This window comes from Cyprinodon tularosa, unplaced genomic scaffold, assembly GCF_016077235.1.
Source record: "Cyprinodon tularosa strain WSP-4 unplaced genomic scaffold, ASM1607723v1 ctg289, whole genome shotgun sequence".
In the NCBI taxonomy this organism is placed as follows: domain Eukaryota; kingdom Metazoa; phylum Chordata; class Actinopteri; order Cyprinodontiformes; family Cyprinodontidae; genus Cyprinodon; species Cyprinodon tularosa.
In genome coordinates, this window is record NW_024038995.1 from 1,581,914 (window position 1) to 1,600,931 (window position 19,018).

General features: G+C 39.5%; 1 pseudogene; it reads left to right on the top strand.

The window, feature by feature from the left end:
- The first annotated feature begins 6,484 nt into the window (after positions 1-6,484).
- LOC119787143 overlaps positions 6,485-19,018 on the top strand; it is a 31,820-nt pseudogene continuing 19,286 nt past the window's right edge.

Below are 19,018 nucleotides of genomic sequence, written 5' to 3' on the forward strand. Positions count from 1 at the left end.
ACCCTCTTCTCCACCCGGAAAAGAAATCTAGAACATGAACGCAACCTATAGTCTTAATAAATGAGTCCACATATCGTAAACAGATGAATAAGGTCAAAATAGTGGCGGAGCCATCTTCGGTTTTGCACATTTTTTCTCTGTTGGTTGAAAGGTCATCAACGCCAAAGCAGTGGGTTAAACACACCGAAGGTTGTGACTCACATTGTTTAGGCAGGTGAACACGTCCCTGAAGTGTACAGGCAATGTATTACTGCCATCTACTCGGCTGGTTTGTAATCTTGAAACTTGTAGTGTTCCATTTCTTAGGGAGGAAATCTTCACTTGCACTTACCTCATTGAGGGGACTTCATTGTGGGGTGATCTCAGAGCTAAGTAAGAATAATGGGACTGGACCTAAAACTAGAAGTTCAACCTGCACCTTCATCAATAACTCCATCATAAGACTCTTAGGACTCTGTCACACCTTGCCGATTTAGCCAGTGTATTCCCAACATCCCAGAATCTCCTAAAACGCTGGCATACGCTGAACTTTCTATGTATTTTTTTAAATTTTGGGCGTATACATCGAGTATTCATAATGAGTCCAGAACATGTGTCCAACGACAGCCTAACCTATGCATAACGCACAGCAGCGTAATGCCCATGAAATGTCACAAGCCAGTGTCCTGAGAAGGCAGCAATACGCCCGGAGGCGCCTGGCCTGCATGAAAAGATGTCTTTGATCGCAGTATAAACCTAGCTGCTATTTACCACCCACCCAAAAAAATGAAAAATAAATGAAATGAAAAAAGAAAGAAAGAAGATTTACAGTCACAGAGGACTCAGCCTCAGCTGAACACAAGTCACTGATAGGTTGTGGATAAGCTAGACACCATGACTTATGAGTAACTTTCACTTAACGTATGTCAACAATGAGATAACTTACCTGTATCTTATGCCCCACGTATGGCATACGCTGGGATAGGTCAAGAACTAGAATGCTCACAATTTCTCGACATCAGTGTACTTCAGCGTGCTCATAACTTATACAAAACGTACCCAAAACTTATCCTGGCTAACAAATACTTAACATACTTCATTTTAAAGAATACATAACTGATATTCCATAGTCATATGATGGCCCACTGCCTTAGGTACATGTTCATACTGCCCCCATTCTAAATGGCATAGACTAAGCAAAGCATTATAATTTTTTGGAGCATATTGACAACAGTGCATCATGCAGTTGCTGCAGATTAGTTGCCTGCACATCCATGAAGAGAACCACTGTTTCCACCACATCCCAGTGGTGTTCTACTGGTTTGAGATGAGGGGAGTGTGGAAGGGGATGTAGAACAGTGAAGTCTTTATGTTAAAGAAACCATTCTGAGATCATCTGAGCCTTGTGACATGGATCATTATCCTGCTGAAAATAACCATAAGAAGATAGACCTAATGTGGTTATAAAGGCGTAAAATGGGTCAGCGATTATACTACGGTAGGCTGTAGTATTCAGTCAATTCACTGTTGTGTATGAGTAAGAATGTCGGTAAACTCAACCAGTACACCACTGCCAAAAGAACCAGGGATACAAGGCATGATGGATGAATGAAGTATTGATCAAATCCTGACCCTATGAATAAGGCAGCTGAAATTAAGCATCTCTAGACCTAGGAACATTTTTCCAATCTAATATAATTTGATTTTGGTGAGCCTTTTTGTGTCAGAGCCACAATTTCCTGTCCTAGCTGAAAAGACTGGCATCTGATTTGGCCTTCTGATGCTATAGCCATTCTCTTTCAAAGTTTGATGTGTTGTAAATGTTCACATTATTCAGCAATATTCAACTTAAATAAGGGGTAATTTTGTCATGGCTACCTTTCAATCATCTCTAACCAGTATGCTTGTCCTTCTCAGACATCAACAACATACTTTTATTCATGCAACTGCCGGTCAGTTGACATTGTGTCTGTGAAACCGTGGCGGATGGTTGTCTGTAAAAATCCTACTTCACCTAAAGTTGGAGAAGCACTTCTGTCAGCATGTCTGGGATGATGAAAGGTGGTCTTAAAAGTTGCCTTTGCTAAGTCTACATGCCAAATTGAAGTAAGGTGTGCCTGAGAAAATGGTAAGTGTTCAAGAGAAATGCGTTCTTTCTTTTATATCCCGATCTGTTGGAAATTCACAAGGCAAAGTTTAGGATCTCTTTGTAAAATAGTAAATGTCTCTAATCAGGAATCCCTGTAAAAATAGACTTTTATAAATGTATCAGCTCAATTTATACAATGAAAGGTTTTAATATAAACATCACTCAACTGAGCCTGGGTTATTTTTAAGGCAATTGAAATGTCACAAGTAGTTAAATCACTTTAACGAACCACTTCAGCAGCAGGTTGTTACTGATGGCATGTGGGTCTCCTGAACATGAATTCCTTTAAGTTTGCTCATTGCACTCTGTTTGCTCCTGTCAAAATAAATCTGATCTATTGCAGTCAAACCACCAGCTTCGCTGCTCTTTGCTCTTTTCTCTCTTACGTCAGAACCAAAAGAGAAGGTGAAAGTTTAAACGAGAGGTCCTGTAAACGTTTCATGACGCTGCTTTTCAAACATATTCACAGGTCTTTGCCCCAGCTCAGCTGGAGTGGAAATTTCCACCTTGTTCCTGGCCACCCACTAAAGCTCTGAAGCCCATTACCCTGACAACACTACCAATGATTCATAAAGGCAGCAGCGGGTGACCCCTGTTGGTCACAGCACATTACTACAATTAAAAATGCTGAAATTAATGAGGAAATATGGTGAACGAAAAGTATCTATCTATCTATCTATCTATCTATCTATCTATCTATCTATCTATCTATCTATCTATCTATCTATCTATCTATCTATCTATCTATCTATCTATCTATCTATCTATCTATCTATCTATCTATCTATCTATCTATCTATCTATCTCTCTCTATAAAAGCATTGACCAAAAGCAGAGACCAGCTGTCTCACTGTGTGGTTTGGGGGCTGCAGCGCCTCAGAATGGAAAAAATTGAGAAAAGTGGTCAAAACAGCAGACAGGATCACTGTTGAAAAAACTGTAAACTATGTTGAAAACTCTGCATCACACTGATAACACCAAAAACAAAAATACTGCATAATTGCACCACGTATATTAATGATCTGAACTTCTATATCAATGCATTTTTGCACCATGTTTTTTCTTCCACAATCTTTACATTAGATCGATCACTGCTGCAGTTTATGGAATTTAAATGTTAATTTACTGTCTGAAATGCTGTATGAAACGAAATGTCGTTTTGCATACACTCTGTGTATAAAAACAACAACACTAAAAGTCTAAATATGTACAGTACAGACCAAATTTTTGGATACACCTTCCCATTCAAAGAGTTTTCTTTATTTTCATGACTATGAACATTGTAGATTCACACTGAAGGCATTTAAACTATGAATTAAAGCTACAGTGTGTAATTTTTAGCGACATCTAACGTCCAGACTGCAGATCGCAGCAACATGAACATCTCTCCCCCACCGCTTCTCCCCCCCAACAGTACGGCGAGCGTTACGGGACAAAATGTCTTCCACGACGTCCGCATCACCTACCTTCTCAAGTGATGAGGTTTGTTTACATAGATAATTTTACAGATAGTATTTCATTAGTCTGTGTAGGGTATAGATTTCAGTACCGTCTCAGTTCATCTCTCTCAACTTGCCGTAGTTACTTTCGAGCGTAATGGGCGATCTTGCAATCGCTTGTTTGTTGGCTCTGCACTGCCGTAGCGCAAAGATGTCTGCCTCCATGGCTGCGAGACCCGCTCCTATGTAATTATAAATAACGAATTCTAAGGCAACGCAAATATTAAGGTTAAGAGGCTGAGCTTGTAGATGATGATAAATAACATAGTTATGTATAATATATTACATTTCTGACTGTATATCCCTGTAATTATTACACACTGTAGCTTTAACATGTGCAATTATATACTTAACAAAAAAGTGTGAAACAACTGACAAATGTCTTATATTCTAGGTTCTTCAAAGTAGCAACCTTTTGCTTTGATTACTGCTTCGCACACTCTTGGCATTGTCTTGATGAGCTTCAAGACGTAGTCACCTGAAATGATTTTCACTTCACAGGTGTCCCCTGAGAAGTTTAATAAGTGGGATTTTTTTTGCTTTATAATTGGGACCATCAGTTGTGTTGTGCAGAAGTCAGGTGGATACACAGCTGATAGTCCTACTGAATAAACTGTTAGAATTTGTATTATGGCAAAAGAAAAAAAAAAAAAAGCAGCTAAGTAAATAAAAGCAAGTGGCCATCACTACTTTAAGAAATGAAGGTCAGTCAGTTCGAAAAATTGGCAGAAGTTTGAAAGCTTCCCCAAGTGCAGTCGCAAAAAACATCAAGCGCTACAACAAAACTGGCTCACATGAGGACCGCCCCAGGAAAGGAAGACCAAGTCACCTCTACTGCAGAGGACTAGTTCATCTAATTCACCAGCCTCAGAAATCGCAGGTTAACAGTAGGTCAGATTAGAGACCAGGTCAATGCCACACAGAGTTCAAGCAGCAGACACATCTCTAGAACAACTGTTAATGGGAGACTGTGTGAGTCAGGCCTTTATAGTAAAACAGCTGCTAGGAAACCACAGCTAAGGACAAGCAACAAGCAGAAAAGACTTGTTTGGGCTAAAGAACACAAGGAATGGACATTGGACCAGTGGAAATCTGTGCTTTGGTCTGATGAGTCCAAATTTGAGATCTTTGGTTCCAAGCATCGGGGCTTTGTGCGACGCAGAAAAGGTGAATGGAAGGACTCTACTTGCCTTGTTCCCACCATGAAGCATGGAGAAGGAGGTGTGATGGTGTGGGGGTGCTTTGCTGGTAACACTGTTGGGGATTTATTCAAAATTGAAGGTGTACTGACCCAGGATGGCTACCAAAGAATATTGCAGCGACATGCTTTTCCATCTGGTTTGCGTTTAGTTGGACCATCATTTATCTTTCAACAGGACAATGACCCCAAACACACCTCCAGGCTGTGTAAGGGCTATTTGACCAAGAAGGAGAGCCTCCACAATCACCAGACCTGAATCCAATCAAAATGGTTTGGGGTGAGCTGCACCGCAGAGTGAAGGCAAAAGGGCCAACAAGTGCTAAGCACCTCTGGGAATCCTTCAAGACTGTTGGAAAACCGTTTCAGGTGACTACCTCTTGAAGCTCATCAAGAGAATGCAAAGAGTGTACGAAGCAGTAATCAAAGCAAAATATGGCTAATTTTAAGACATATTTTCAGTTGTTTTATACTTTTTTGTTAAGTATATAATCCCACATGTGTTAATGCATTTTTTTCCAGTTTTTACAGCACTACTAGCTCATTTTATGGACAGTAGGCTGGCAGGAAAGTGGATATGAGAGAGGGAAAGACATACAGGTCGGATTCGTACCCAGGTTCCCCACGTTGAGGACTAAGGCCGCCATACATGGGTCGGGTGCGCTACCCACTGCACCACCAAAGAACTGCCCATTGATTCATAGTTTTGATGCCGTCAGTATTATTTTCTTCAATTTTTGTAGTCATGAAAATTAAGAAAACTCTTTAAATCAGGTGTGTCCAAACTATTGGTCTGTACTGTATATTTCTTTCATAGGATGCTACAGGAAAATTCGACAAGTGATAATATGTTTCTATTTATTTTTGAATACTAAAAAAAAATTAAAATAACCAGTCCACATTAAATCTTAGACCGGGTTAATGTCAGGATAATTCCCATAGCCGAGTGTAGGTGACCATCTGTCATCCTGGAAGAATACTCGTTTCAGTTTATGTTTATGGATAGAAAGCTGTCTCACTTTCCTTTCTAACAAGAACGGTGTAGTATCAGTTCCTCAAACAATCTCAGTCTTAAAGGGCTTTATTTCAAAGCCTTAAATTCTAACTCCTATCTGCTGTTTGTAGTTCCCATATCTTCAGCCTTTTAACAGTAAAAACAATATCTAGGCTAAGAATAGCTGCTGTCATTATACGACAGACATGAATATGAATAATCTAATTAAATTAGACTCCAGTCTTCCAGAAAATATATACGTGTATACTTCATATCAATGTGGCTGGCCAGCCTAGGAGGCTTGGAGAGCAGGAGATTATCTGAAGTGGCAGATTGAAAATACACCTACGCTCCATTACTTCCTAAACTGTCTCTGGTGACGCAGGCACCAAACTTTGTTATCTCTATAATTAAGTCTCTATGTATTCAGAATCACTGGGTCTGTGAGAGTATTCTGTGTGGTTAAATTAAAGTTTCTTTTTCTTGTAAATGTTTAACAAGTCTTTTGTTTCTTGGTAAACAGGTCTCCTTACATTTATAAAAGAGTGACCTTTACCGCTCCTTTTCCAGCGCACCCCTGCTCCACATATTTCCATAATTTCTCACCTGTCTAACCTGACAGGCTGCATTCTCTTTGTATGAACACATGTCAGCTGAGAGCTATTTACTGTATTTCTGAAGAGACACTCACACAGTCACTGCACCTGAGAGGAGAGATGGCACGGATAGGAGATCAACTGGACCAAGAAACTTTCTCTTGTTCCATCTGTTTGGATCTGTTAAAGGATCCAGTGGCTATTCCCTGTGGACACAGCTACTGTATGAGCTGTATTAAAACCCACTGGGATGGACAAGATCAGAAAGGAATGCATAGCTGCCCTCAGTGCAGGAAAACATTTATTCCGAAGCCTGTCCTGGAGAAGAACACCATGTTAGCAGCTTTAGTGGAGCAACTGAAGAAGACTGGACTCAAGGCTGCTCCTGCTGATCACTGCTATGCTGGACCTGAAGATGTGGCCTGTGATTTCTGCACTGGAAGAAAATTTAAAGCCATCAAGTCCTGTTTAGTCTGTCTGGCCTCTTACTGTGAGGAACACCTTCAGCCTCATTATGATTCAGCTACATTTAAGAAGCACAAGCTGGTGAAGCCCTCCAAGAACCTCCAGGAGAACATCTGCTCTCTCCACGATGAGGTGATGAAGATGTTCTGTCGTACTGATCAGAAGTGTATCTGTTATCTCTGCTCTGTGGATCAACATAAAGGTCACAACACAGTGACAGCTGCAGCAGAAAGGACTGAGAGGCAGAAAGAGCTGGAGGAGAGACGAGGAAAAAATCCTGCAGGGAATCGAGGACAGAGAGGAAGATGTGAAGCTGCTTCAACAGGAGGTGAAGGCCATCAATCACTCTGCTGATGAAACAGTGGAGGACAGTGAGAAGATCTTCACTGAGCTGATCCATCTCCTCCAGAAAAGAAGTTCTGATATGAAGCAGCAGATCAGATCCCAGCAGGAAACTGAAGTGAGTCGAGTCAAAGAGCTTCAGGAGAAGCTGGAGCAGGAGATCACTGAGCTGAAGAAGAAAGAAGCTGAGCTGAAGCAGCTCTTAAACACAGAGGATCACAACCAGTTTCTCAACAGCTACCCCTCACTGTCAGCACTCAGTGAGTCTACACACTCATCCAGCATCAATATCCGTCCTCTGAGACACTTTGAGGATGTGACAGCAGCTGTGTCAGAGCGCAGAGATAAACTACAGGACATTATGAGAGACACATGGACAAACATCTCACTGACAATCGCTGATGTGGATGTTTTACTGCCACATCCAGAGCCACAGACCAGAGGAGAATTCTTAGAATATTCATGCAACATCACACTGGATCCAAACACAGCAAACAGAGAGCTGTTACTGTCGGAGGGAAACAAGGTGGTTATAAGAAAGAATCATCGCCAGCCTTATTCTGGTGATTCAGAGAGATTTGCTGATTACCACCAGGTTCTGAGTAGCGAGCGTTTGACTGGCCGTTGTTACTGGGAGGTGAAGAAGAGAGAGGGAAGCGTTTGTGTAGCAGTCGCATACCAGAACATCAGCAGATCGGGGCAAGAAAGTTAATTTGGATGTAATAACAAATCTTGGGCTTTAGATTGTTTCCCAAACAGTTACAGATTTAGTCATAACAACATCCCCATCTCCATCTCAGGACCTGGTTCTTCCAGAGTTGGAGTGTACTTGGATCACAGAGCAGGCATTATTTCCTTCTACAGAGTGGCTGATTACATGTTTCTCCTTCACAGAGTCCAAGCCAAATTTACTCAGCCCCTACATGCTGGGATTTATATCCCCAACACTGGAGATTCAATTGAACTTCCTAAACACAAATAACACTAACTGTCAGTTCTTGTTCTGGAATCTTGTTGACATTGTCTGATCTTTATCTATTTAAAACAGTGATCAGAAAAAAGGTGCTATATCTTTTAACATCAAAATCCCAAAAAGTTCACCAAATTGGATACTTATTTCCTTATAAATCTCATGTTGCATTCCCTAGTGCAGTGTTTTCCAAACCTGATCCTCAAGGCACCATACCCTGCATGTTTTAAATGTTTCCCAGCTTTCACACACCTTTTATCAATTGATAGCAGATTATCAGGCTTTTCTGAACTGCAATCATATGAATCAGGTGTGCTGAATCTCAGAAACATCCAAAACATGCAGAGCAGGGTGCCTTGAGGACCAGGATTGAAAAACACTGCCCTAGTGGGATAATACACTTAGAACCCGTGTTGTCATACGAGGCATATAAAAGACTTTTTTGCAGCTCCAGACAGATTTTTTAAATGATTTTTATATGGTTCTTTTAGCAGTTTGGGTCATTTTTTATTATGTCATACTGTCTTTTCTGTTTCAGATTTCTCCATATAAATTGGATTTATGAAAGTATACATTTTTATGTTTCATTATGAAATTATTTACATATTCTGTATAATATTTTTTTTTTTGTGAAGAGAAAATTAAGAGAAAATTATGTCTGCCTGAGTTTTTTTCTTTTGTCCCTAATCTATTCAGTTACAGTCTGTCAATTGTTAAATTAGTTCTCTGTCTGAGGTATAAATATGCTGTACCTTTTTTTCTGCTTAGTCCCAAACCAGACAGATGTTTGGCTCCAGCTGAGGACAGATTATTTTTTCTTGATTCTGGGAACAGTTTTTTTATTTTTTCTTCTTTTAATTTTGTTAATTATGTAACTAAAGTCCCACATTTTGATAAAACTGGTTTGGATTTCATGTAATATGAACACTCATTGGCCTCAAGAGACTGATAACATGCTGCCACCTACAGGAAAAAAATGGTTGTTCTTATAATAACTGGACCTAATACATTAACTCTTCCTTTAATCTCTTTTATATCCCAGGTTCATGGCTTTGTATGACATTTTTGTCCTTGAATTCGGTCCCTGTGTGGTGTAATGATTTGAGTAACTCACTTAAATGTGTAGAGTTGGGGTGTATTTCCATTAATTCTTTTACTAACATCTTTTTTTTTTTGTTACACATCCTCTCAATAGCCATACAGAACTAATATGAATGAACCAAAGAGGACCTGCAGCGGTTCAACAACAAACATATCGCAGACTGGTGGTATCTGGAAAAAATGTTGAATGTTTTCTACACATTTTGTACTTAGAAGGTGCCTTCACACATATTTGATACTCTTGCCTATTGTAGGTATTAAATTAAGGCTGATGTTTGGTGTAGGGGGGTCGCCCCAGCATAAAAGTTGTCCATTAGCTTAAACAAAAGGAGGCCTGTTTTAGAAGGTATCCAGGATGGGATAGGTTTTGGACTCATGGACTGATTCACACCACTTTGCCTCCATATTGCTGAAGATGCAATCATCATCACAGATCATTTCAAGCAATAAGATGTGGTGAGGTTTCTTAAAGCACATAATCAATATATGTAGTGGGCAGTAGACCTAACTAAAACACACTGAAATCTTAACCTCAGGGGTTTTCTGTTAACAAAATCACCTTGTGCTTCAGAGGGGAGTTTTACCTAAATGAATTTTCTGTACAGAGCACCATTAGCTTTGGAAAATCCTGTATTAAACACTTCCCCCCTTACCCTGCAGGTAAAGGTAAGAAAAAAGAAATACAATAAAATAGGGACCCACCATTGTACATGAAAACAAATATGTTTGGAGCTACTTTTATGGCCTGACTTTATAGATTTTTAATCAGTAAGGTTTTTTTTTAATTTGAGCTGAAAAAAACAAGAAAAAAAAAGGGAAAAAAAGCACAACATGAAGATAAGAAAAAAAGATCACTTAGAAAACATATTGGATTCTTTTAAAATGTAAAAAAAAGAATGCACCAGGATTAATCAAACTTGGCTGTTTGCTCAGTCTGGAGCATTTAATTTATATGTATTACTTTTGTGAAAGAGTCAGGGCTAAACTAAGCCAAGATATCCAGAAAGTCCAAGTTAAATCCCTTATTTCATTTAGTTGAATGTGCTTCTGCTGATATTTGACTATTGATAAGGCAACTCAGAAATGCTTTGACTATATCCATATTCCTGCTTGTGAATTTTCTAATAAGTCAGGGTGGCAAAAAAATTGTCAACCTGAGCCAGACCAATTCAATTAATGGAACCTGCTGACTTGAAGGAGCAGACCTAATTTATAACCCAATACACTTTTTGTTAATAGAAGGAAATATCTCTTCACATTTTTTGAAGACTGTTCTGTTTGTGCACTCAAAAATCCACCAACAGAAGTGAATTTCCACTTTGTCACTAACAAAAAAGTCATGTCACTAGCGAATCATCATAGCATGTTTCTGTAGTGACTGTTTTGGTCGTGAGAATTAGATAAAGACTGTCTGCATTAATTTGCACAAGTCTGCAAAGGCATTTTTTGTTTATTAATATTTTTCTACTGTTGCAATTATTTACATCTCAAATTTGTTTACATACACAGATAATCTCTCTCCATGGTCTGGAGACCTGTTGAGTAACAATTTAGAAAATCGCTTTGCACGTGGTAAATGTTTCTTTTTGCATATCCTCCACACGTGAATAATCTATTCAAATTACTAACTTCTTCAATATTCCATCAAGTTCGGCAAAGGCCCGGTAACAAGCCGTTCATTTGATCCAGCTGTGTTGGAGCAGTGATGCAGCTAAAACCTGCAGGATGGTACAGTAGATCTTAAGGACCAGGGTGGGAGTTTCCTGGTCTAAACAGTTCCTTTATGCCGGTAACTAATTTGGACTACCTGACCATTTTTTTTTTCTTTTTGAAAGCATCATTTCCAATGACCTAGACAGCCGAAGAGACGTCATTTGAAGAACAATGCTCAGTGTGGGATGCTTTCTGCCGAGGTTTACTGAGGTTCAAGGAGACAGAAGCCGACATGCACAAAAGGAACATAAGCACTGATCCATAAACACTGTGGTAGAAAAGGTAACTATAAACTAGCTCAATAGATGGCTCTGTGCAGGAAAGAAAGAGTAAGTCACAGTAAAAGCTGGGTGCAAAGCTTAATCTCTGCATTACTCAACTTTATTGATAGAACCCTTTGAAAAACAACCACGGCACAAGTACTATACATACCAGGACATTTTAAAATGTATGAAAACAACGTAAATGTTTAAGCAAATAGAAAGAAATGTAAAACACTTAAAACCATATAAAAACAAATTAAAACAAAACCACAAAACACAAAAACATAGTCTCATGCTGTGTTGAAACCGGGAGAATAAAAGTATCCTTTAAGACTTAGACTTAATGGTAGTAAACACCTCCACCCAAAAAATACTATTCTACTATTTTGTCCATAATTGTGCACCTCAGTCTAGCCTCTTGTGATACTGTTGTTTTAATTGCAAGGTGAGGTTCACAGACAAAAACAGCGCCCTCTAGAGAGATAAACCTGAATCATCGCACCGGAAGCAAGCTCTTATTTTGAACGCAGCCAATAAGCGTGCCTACCGTAATACTCAGTGAATGAACGCACCACGCGCCTGCCTCCACCGCCCGCACTGGATAGAATCCCAGATCCACGCATCACTGTGCGCCTGCGGTGTCACAAGATGCATTCTGCCTCACCATGCGTGTGATGTGGGTCTGTTATTTAGCCTCCATCACAGTAAGGGTGGAAGTGACACATCCGCGCAGAGTGGCAGCTTCTCCGTCAGGATCTGCTGAGGATGCGCTCGGAGCGCTCTGTTGATCTGCGTTGATGAGGGGCCTCCTCCTTCAGCTCCTGTTTCAGCGCGAGAAGGATTGTTGTTATTTATACTGCAGGAGGAGAAATGGGGAACGCGACCTCCTGCTGCGTGTCTGGCAGTCCCAAGCTCCGCAGAAATGCGCACTCCAGGCTGGAGCCGTACCACCAGGACTCGGATCTAAGCAGGGAGGAGACAGCATGCAACCTACAGCACATCAGCGACAGGGAGAACATCGACGGTACATTTACAACCATGCATTCACATTATATGCACATTATGGTATGACTTCATAAACATTAAATAAAGTCACAAAATGTTGGCACAAATATTTATAGTTTTTTTTAAGGTTTGTTGTAACATAAATGATAGGCAGGATCTAAAAAATTAGACTGAAACACTTTTTAAAATATTTACAATATTACACCAACTCTTGTTATAAACTAATCACTCAGTTGTTTATGAGAATATTATTTTCTAACAAAGGTAACACTCACAATGCAATATTTAAAACAAGGTAGAAATTCTTTAGTAATGCCTAAAGAAGAATAATAATTATATCATACGTTATTAGTTAGTAATAACACAGTTAAAAACTGATATTTTTCTCATAGTAGCTTTGCCTCATCTGTTCCTGTTTGGTTGTGACTCCATCCTGGAGAGAAATATCAGCTTTGCTGCTGCCATCAACACCTTTGTTTATAGATGTTGGATATTGGCCTTTTTTCAGTGTAGTCCTGTTTCTCTGACTGTGACTGGCTGGATGTGCTCTCTTCGTCCTCTGGCATGGGGGCTGCCTTGGAGCTCGTCTGCCTGGCTGTGTGTTTCCTGGACGGGCCGCCTTTTACTGTTGCTTTTTCTATCTCTCCTTCTGTCTCATTGAACCCCAGTCGGCCTCGGCAGATGGCCGCTCACACTGAGCCTAGTTCTGCGGGAGGTTTCTTCCTGTTAAAAGGGAGTTTTTTCTCTCCACGGTCGCTAAAAGCATGCTTAGTGTCGTCAATGTGTTCGAGTCAATGAGTTGATTCAATTAACTGGTTTTCCTTAGAGAGTAAACTTTGAATCAATCTGACTGGATGATCTAGTAACTGTAAAGTGCTTTGAGACGACATGTGTTGTGAATTGGCGGTATATAAATAAACTGAATTGAATTGAATATGGCCGCCGAATGCAGGTTTGTCACATGGATTTCAGAGATATACGCATTTTGTCATGTAGAGATGTTGATTAGCAGAAAACTTATAGTTCCTCATGGCACTCTATTTTGTTTTGGAGTTTCATTCCAGTTTTTTCATGAAAGAAGCAGTAACTGTGTACCAGAACTCCCCACCCTTCACTGATACATTCTAATACGCGTTACAATTGAGCCATTCACTGCAGGAAATGCTGTCTGAAAGGAATGCCTTATTTGCACCCTAGTGAGGATTTTATATACATAGACACTGCATTTTTCCTCCTGCTTCTAATTATATCTACACTTTATTTTAATGACCCAAAAGATTAGGAAAAAACTCTTACTTGTTTACTCTATTATTTTACCCTTTCAGCAAATTATCAAACCATGCATAAATATTCTCTTAGTTTTTTTTAATTAAAAGCTTCGGATCAGAGCAAAACATTTGGAAAGCATGACATTATAACAATCCAAGCACCTAATTATGTTTTACTATACATATCCTTAAATATAAAGAACAGCTCAATTTATTAGTATTTTAGGTGCCTTTAAGCTTATTTTAAAGCTTCTTAAATTTGAAATAGGTGGTTTTTTAGCTGGTATAGATGGGTTTTAGGGAATGCCTACACTGAAAAAATAATGCAACCGTTTTTTTGCATTTACTTAATCATCATTGGCATTTAATTATGTTTAGTTACTTTAATACAATTTTTTCATGTTAGCAGAGTAGGACATAAAGCAATTGTGTTAAAGTAACTTAATATAATTAAGTAAATGCCGAAAGCTTTTGCATTATTTTTTTCAGTGTAACTACTACTGCTGTATTACACCAGGCAAATGTTGGGTCATTATGTTCACAATTACACTGTTTTTCATAAAGGAAAAACATTAATTTACTCCAATAATCCATGTGCCTAACTCACTAAGTATTACTTACTTACTGTTTAAATAAATTAAAACTTTGTTTTTTTTTACTGGTACATCATTTTTGGTGAGAAATTAGACTAAAATATTTCATCACATAGTTATCTTATGCAGTTACACCTGTTCTGATTATGATCTGAGAAAGCGTGGTTAGTGAGGAGGATCTTGAAAGGAAAAATTTCAGAGAAACGAAAAATTCTGGGACATTTACTGTAAATTGGCTGCATTTTGATAGCCCTTTACAGGTTTTGATAAAATGCTTTATTAAACACATTTCTTAATAATGCCAAATTTTCCTTAGAACTTTGATTACATAATTTCTTCATTTTGGAAGTTGTGGTGCAGAGTTTTGTTTATTTGAGTAGAGAAGCTACAGATTTCTTTACTGATGTCCTGATTTATACTACTAGGGTCTGTCTCATTAGTCCAAATGAGTCACAGCCTAGATATAAATAAAGGCATTACAAAATATAGTCAACATATAATTTTAAAGAGAATGTATAATTAAATTAATAAAGATTGTAATAAAAAAATGCAATACAATAATTATTCTATTTCTGCAAATACATGTAATTCAATATGTATTCACTATGGATATATTTTGGCCTTTATCTTCCTGCTTATATCTCTAGAATAGACAGGCAGGAAATAGGATGGAGAGAAGTGGAAGACATGTAGCATTGGTTTAAATGAATCAGGACTTGAACCCAGGCAAGGACTGATGCCTCCATGGAGCTAATTGTACCTCATTATTGTATGATTTAGGAAGCTTATGGGTGAAATGCATGTATGTAAACGTGGATGGATGGATATAAAATAATCCTGAATTAAAAGCTGTAAGTAGCTTCAATGAGTCGACACTCTTAGCAGTAGGTAGACCCTAAGCATACAACCGTGCTTTAATGCTTAAATTAAAACATATGTATGTGTTAGAAGGGCTTAGTCAAAGTCCAGACCTAAATCCAGTTGCCAGTCTGTGGAAGGACTGATTACAGAGGCTCTCAATCAATTTTGAGTTGTTTTGGGAGTAAGAGTGGAAAAATGTGTCTTTTGATATAAAAAGCTTGTAGAGAAATGACCCAAAAAGAGGGGAGTGTAGAAAAGGTAGTTCCTTAGAGCATTTACTCTAGAGCCACAAATGATTAATATAAACTCAAACCGTGGATCATGTTATACCCTTATATCATCGTAAAACAATAATAAATTGTTCAAAACATCATAAATTGTGTTGATGATGTCAAAATATTGTAGATGTTTAAGAGGTAGGAACTTTCCAAGGCATTTTACTTTTCTTTAACCAGAATGCAGGCACAAGGTCTTTTACTGAAGTCAGATAAGTTAAGTAAAAGAAAAAATGTCTTCTGCATCAAAACAAGGTACTGATCTTAAAAGATATTCGGATTCATATTTTTTGTTCTATTCTCTATACATCTATCTAATCAGACACTATTTTGTCATATAAGTTCCGGCCTAAAAAGCGTCTTTTTATAGGTGAGTCCTGTAAGCCTGTACAGGGCACAACCCATACATTCAGCATGCGCTTTGTGGAGGCTGTTAACCAGAGTGCTTTGTGTTCTTATCTGATTAAGATTTTCCTCTTGCTGGAAAATATTTCACCATTGCATTGTGTAATAGAAATATCTTTAATAAATTAAACCTGTTTTTGATAAACACTAATGTAATAATGTGAAGGAAATCCAAAGGGTCAACGACTCCTCCAGAGGGGGATATAGATGAGGCACGCTGAGATGCAGTCTGTCTCAGTGGCGTTGTGACTGAAACCGCGGCGTATCTAATGTGCTCAGTCTGTAATGAATTCACAGACAGTATGATGGAGATTACAGCACTTCATTACAATGTGAGGCTCCACATGAAAAAGCCAAATTCCCCATAGAAAAGGACTCCCAGAGAGGCAGCTGGGATCCTGTGTTGGAGCAGATAGACGAGGCCTCCAGGGAGAAACGAGTGCCAAGAGTTCACGCCTCAATTTAGAGCCTGACAAGTCGGCTTTCAAGAAATCTCATGTTCCTTTTTCAGCCTTGAGAACTCATTGTAGAGTCACTGCTTCATAATACAGCACATTTAAATGTAGTCCATTAAAAACAACCTTAAGGTTTGTACTGCAACCATTTGAACGATTTTGTGCATGAATAGACGTTCTATAAACAAGAACTTAGCACACCCTATGATTTTGTTGTCCTGTAAAACCACTTTTGACAGCAATAACTTTCAGTAGTAGTTTTCTATCTAGCTTTACTGGTCTCATATAACTGTAAAAGGATTTACAAGATTATTTTAGTTCATTTATGTAACTATACACAGGTTTCAGCACAGCTCTGACATCACATTTTATTCTGTGTGCAGCAGGACAATTGATACAATTTAATTTGTTTTCTTCATGAGTTTAGAATGCTTTGATATAAAGAGAGGTATTTGGCCAGCCCATTCCCAGCAAGTTGGCCTGGTCCAATTCATAATGGTTTTGCCTTAGTTTGGGGTAGTTGTGCTGATAGGAAGTGTTTGGTGTTCTCTTGCTGCTGTGCTTTAAGGTTAGGCATCTTCGCCTTAACTTGGCTTTATGTTGGACACGTCAACGAGGTCTGCTGAACCAAATTGCGATAGTAATGATATATATTTTTGGGGGGTTGGGGGTTTGCAGCACTACTGGTTAGGGCTGGGCGATATAGAAAAAAAGCTTATCGATAAAAAAAAATGCATATTGATCGATATCGATAATTATTGAAAAGATTTGAAACCATATTTTATGTGCAGCTCTGCCTGGACTTTTATAATATTGCTAAATGATTTAATTTTAATAAAAAACACAAACACAGACTTCGAATTAAATCTTTATTTAACCAACTTTTTTAACCATAACAGAATTGTTTTAAAGAAAAATAACTTAAGAGACCTGAGTTATGTTATTAAATACTGACAAAGAATAAACTAAAGTGACCAAAAAAGTGACCAAAATAAATATAACAAATAAATAAATGCCCCCCCACCGCCGCCGCCGCCCCCGTTTCCTGCTTTAACCTGAGTTATTACTTTGAAGTTTCTGGCCCCTCAGCATTTTTATCTCAATTGTTAGAACTACGTGGGAAACTGCCCAGAACTGAAAATATATATATATTTTCCGAAGATTCCTCAGAGGAGAGCCGCACCGGGGCGTAAACAGCACGTACTCCTGCGGCTGTGAGCGGCTGAGATGAAAAAAAAAAAGTTGGTTTCGTTATCAGACTGGTTTTCACTGGTTCCCGACACATTTTCCAGATGACTGTGGTTTGTTTTTGGTCCGACTTGCCATGACCGAAATACTGCCAGACTGCCGAACTACAAAAACCCTTCTTTGAAACAATTTCCTCCGCCTCTCCTTGCTGCATCTTCATGTGCTCTGTGTTGTGGTTTGAGAGGGCGGCGCTTGGTGACGGCGCGCCTGGGTCCGCGATTGTGATTGGTTGGGAGGAAGCAGTGACTAGCATAAACCTACATGCTAGGCTACAATGAGAAGGAAGGAAAAATGCGTTTCTTTTTTATCGAACTTTTATCGACCCTCTTTTTTTCTATTGCGCCACACGTCTATCGATCGATATATATCGTTATTGAATTATCGCCCAGCCCTACTACTGGTTCATTGTTTTTGTACAGTGAGATGACAGGAAAGGGGGTACGAGAGAGGGGGAGAGACATGTTGCAAAGGACCACATGTCATGATCTGGCCTGTTTGCTCTCCCTTAATTAGTAATTCCCCTCACCTGCCCTCTTCCTTCCCAGCCTCATTATAATTTATTCCTCTCACCTGTTTCCTCTAGTTTATATTCAGTTCAGCCTGAGCATTCAGGGCCAGATCATTGCTTGTCTTTTTGTCAGTCTTTCTGTTCAGTTTTTATTTGGTTCATGTCCTGGATCCTAGTAGCCAGTGGAAAGAGGGTTTTGGTGTTTGTCTCGTCTCCTGATCGTCCACTGTTCCTCCCCCGCGGAGTCCTCTGGGTTTTTGGCTCATTATGGGGGGAGGTTCAGTTTTTATCAAAGTAAGCCTGGCTCCAGGGTGGAGACCAGTTTAAAGTCTGCTTCAAGTTCCGGTTCCTACGTCCTGTCTCGGCTACCCTCTTCCACTGTGCCTGCCTGTCTGCACCTGATCCTGTCTGCTCCTGTGCGTGATCACCTGGTCATGCTTCTGGTCCCAGTAAGACTCTGAACCCTCCTGAAAGCCTGTGGATGCATGGAAATCTGGATCCTGCCACCTGTCTCTGTTCCTGTCTGTTCTGGATCCCTCACCAGGATCAGCTTCCACCATCACCTCTGGGACTGCAGCACTGGGGACACTCGGGGTCTGGACTGTTAAACCAGAGTGTCTGAGATTGGGCGGTGCCCCGCCCCCCGCCTGCAGTGTCCGCGAGCCACAGCTCCGCTTTTGTTTTTATTTTAATAAATCTTTTGAACTTTCCTAATGACTGTCTCTCCTGAATACTGGGTCCATCTGTCCTCGTTTCATGACACCACAGGTCGGATTCAAATCCGAGTCGGCCACATCGAGGACTAAGGCCTGCGTACATGGGTTGTGCTTGCTAACCACTGCACCACCGAAGGATATTGAAGTATATATGACATTTATGAGCTACCGTAATTTTCGGACTATTAGCCGCACCTGAATATAAGCTGCAGAAGCTAAATTGCATGATTTGTATTTATACAAGCCGCACTGGACTATAAGCCGCAGGTTTTTTATGTTTAATTACCATATGGTGGAGTGGCATGGAATCCCAAAATGATGTATTTTTGGTGCACGGACACATCAAGCGTAAACCAAGCTCTGGTCTCCTTCAACCAAAGGGGATTGTTCTTCATTCAGATACACCTTCCAGCTC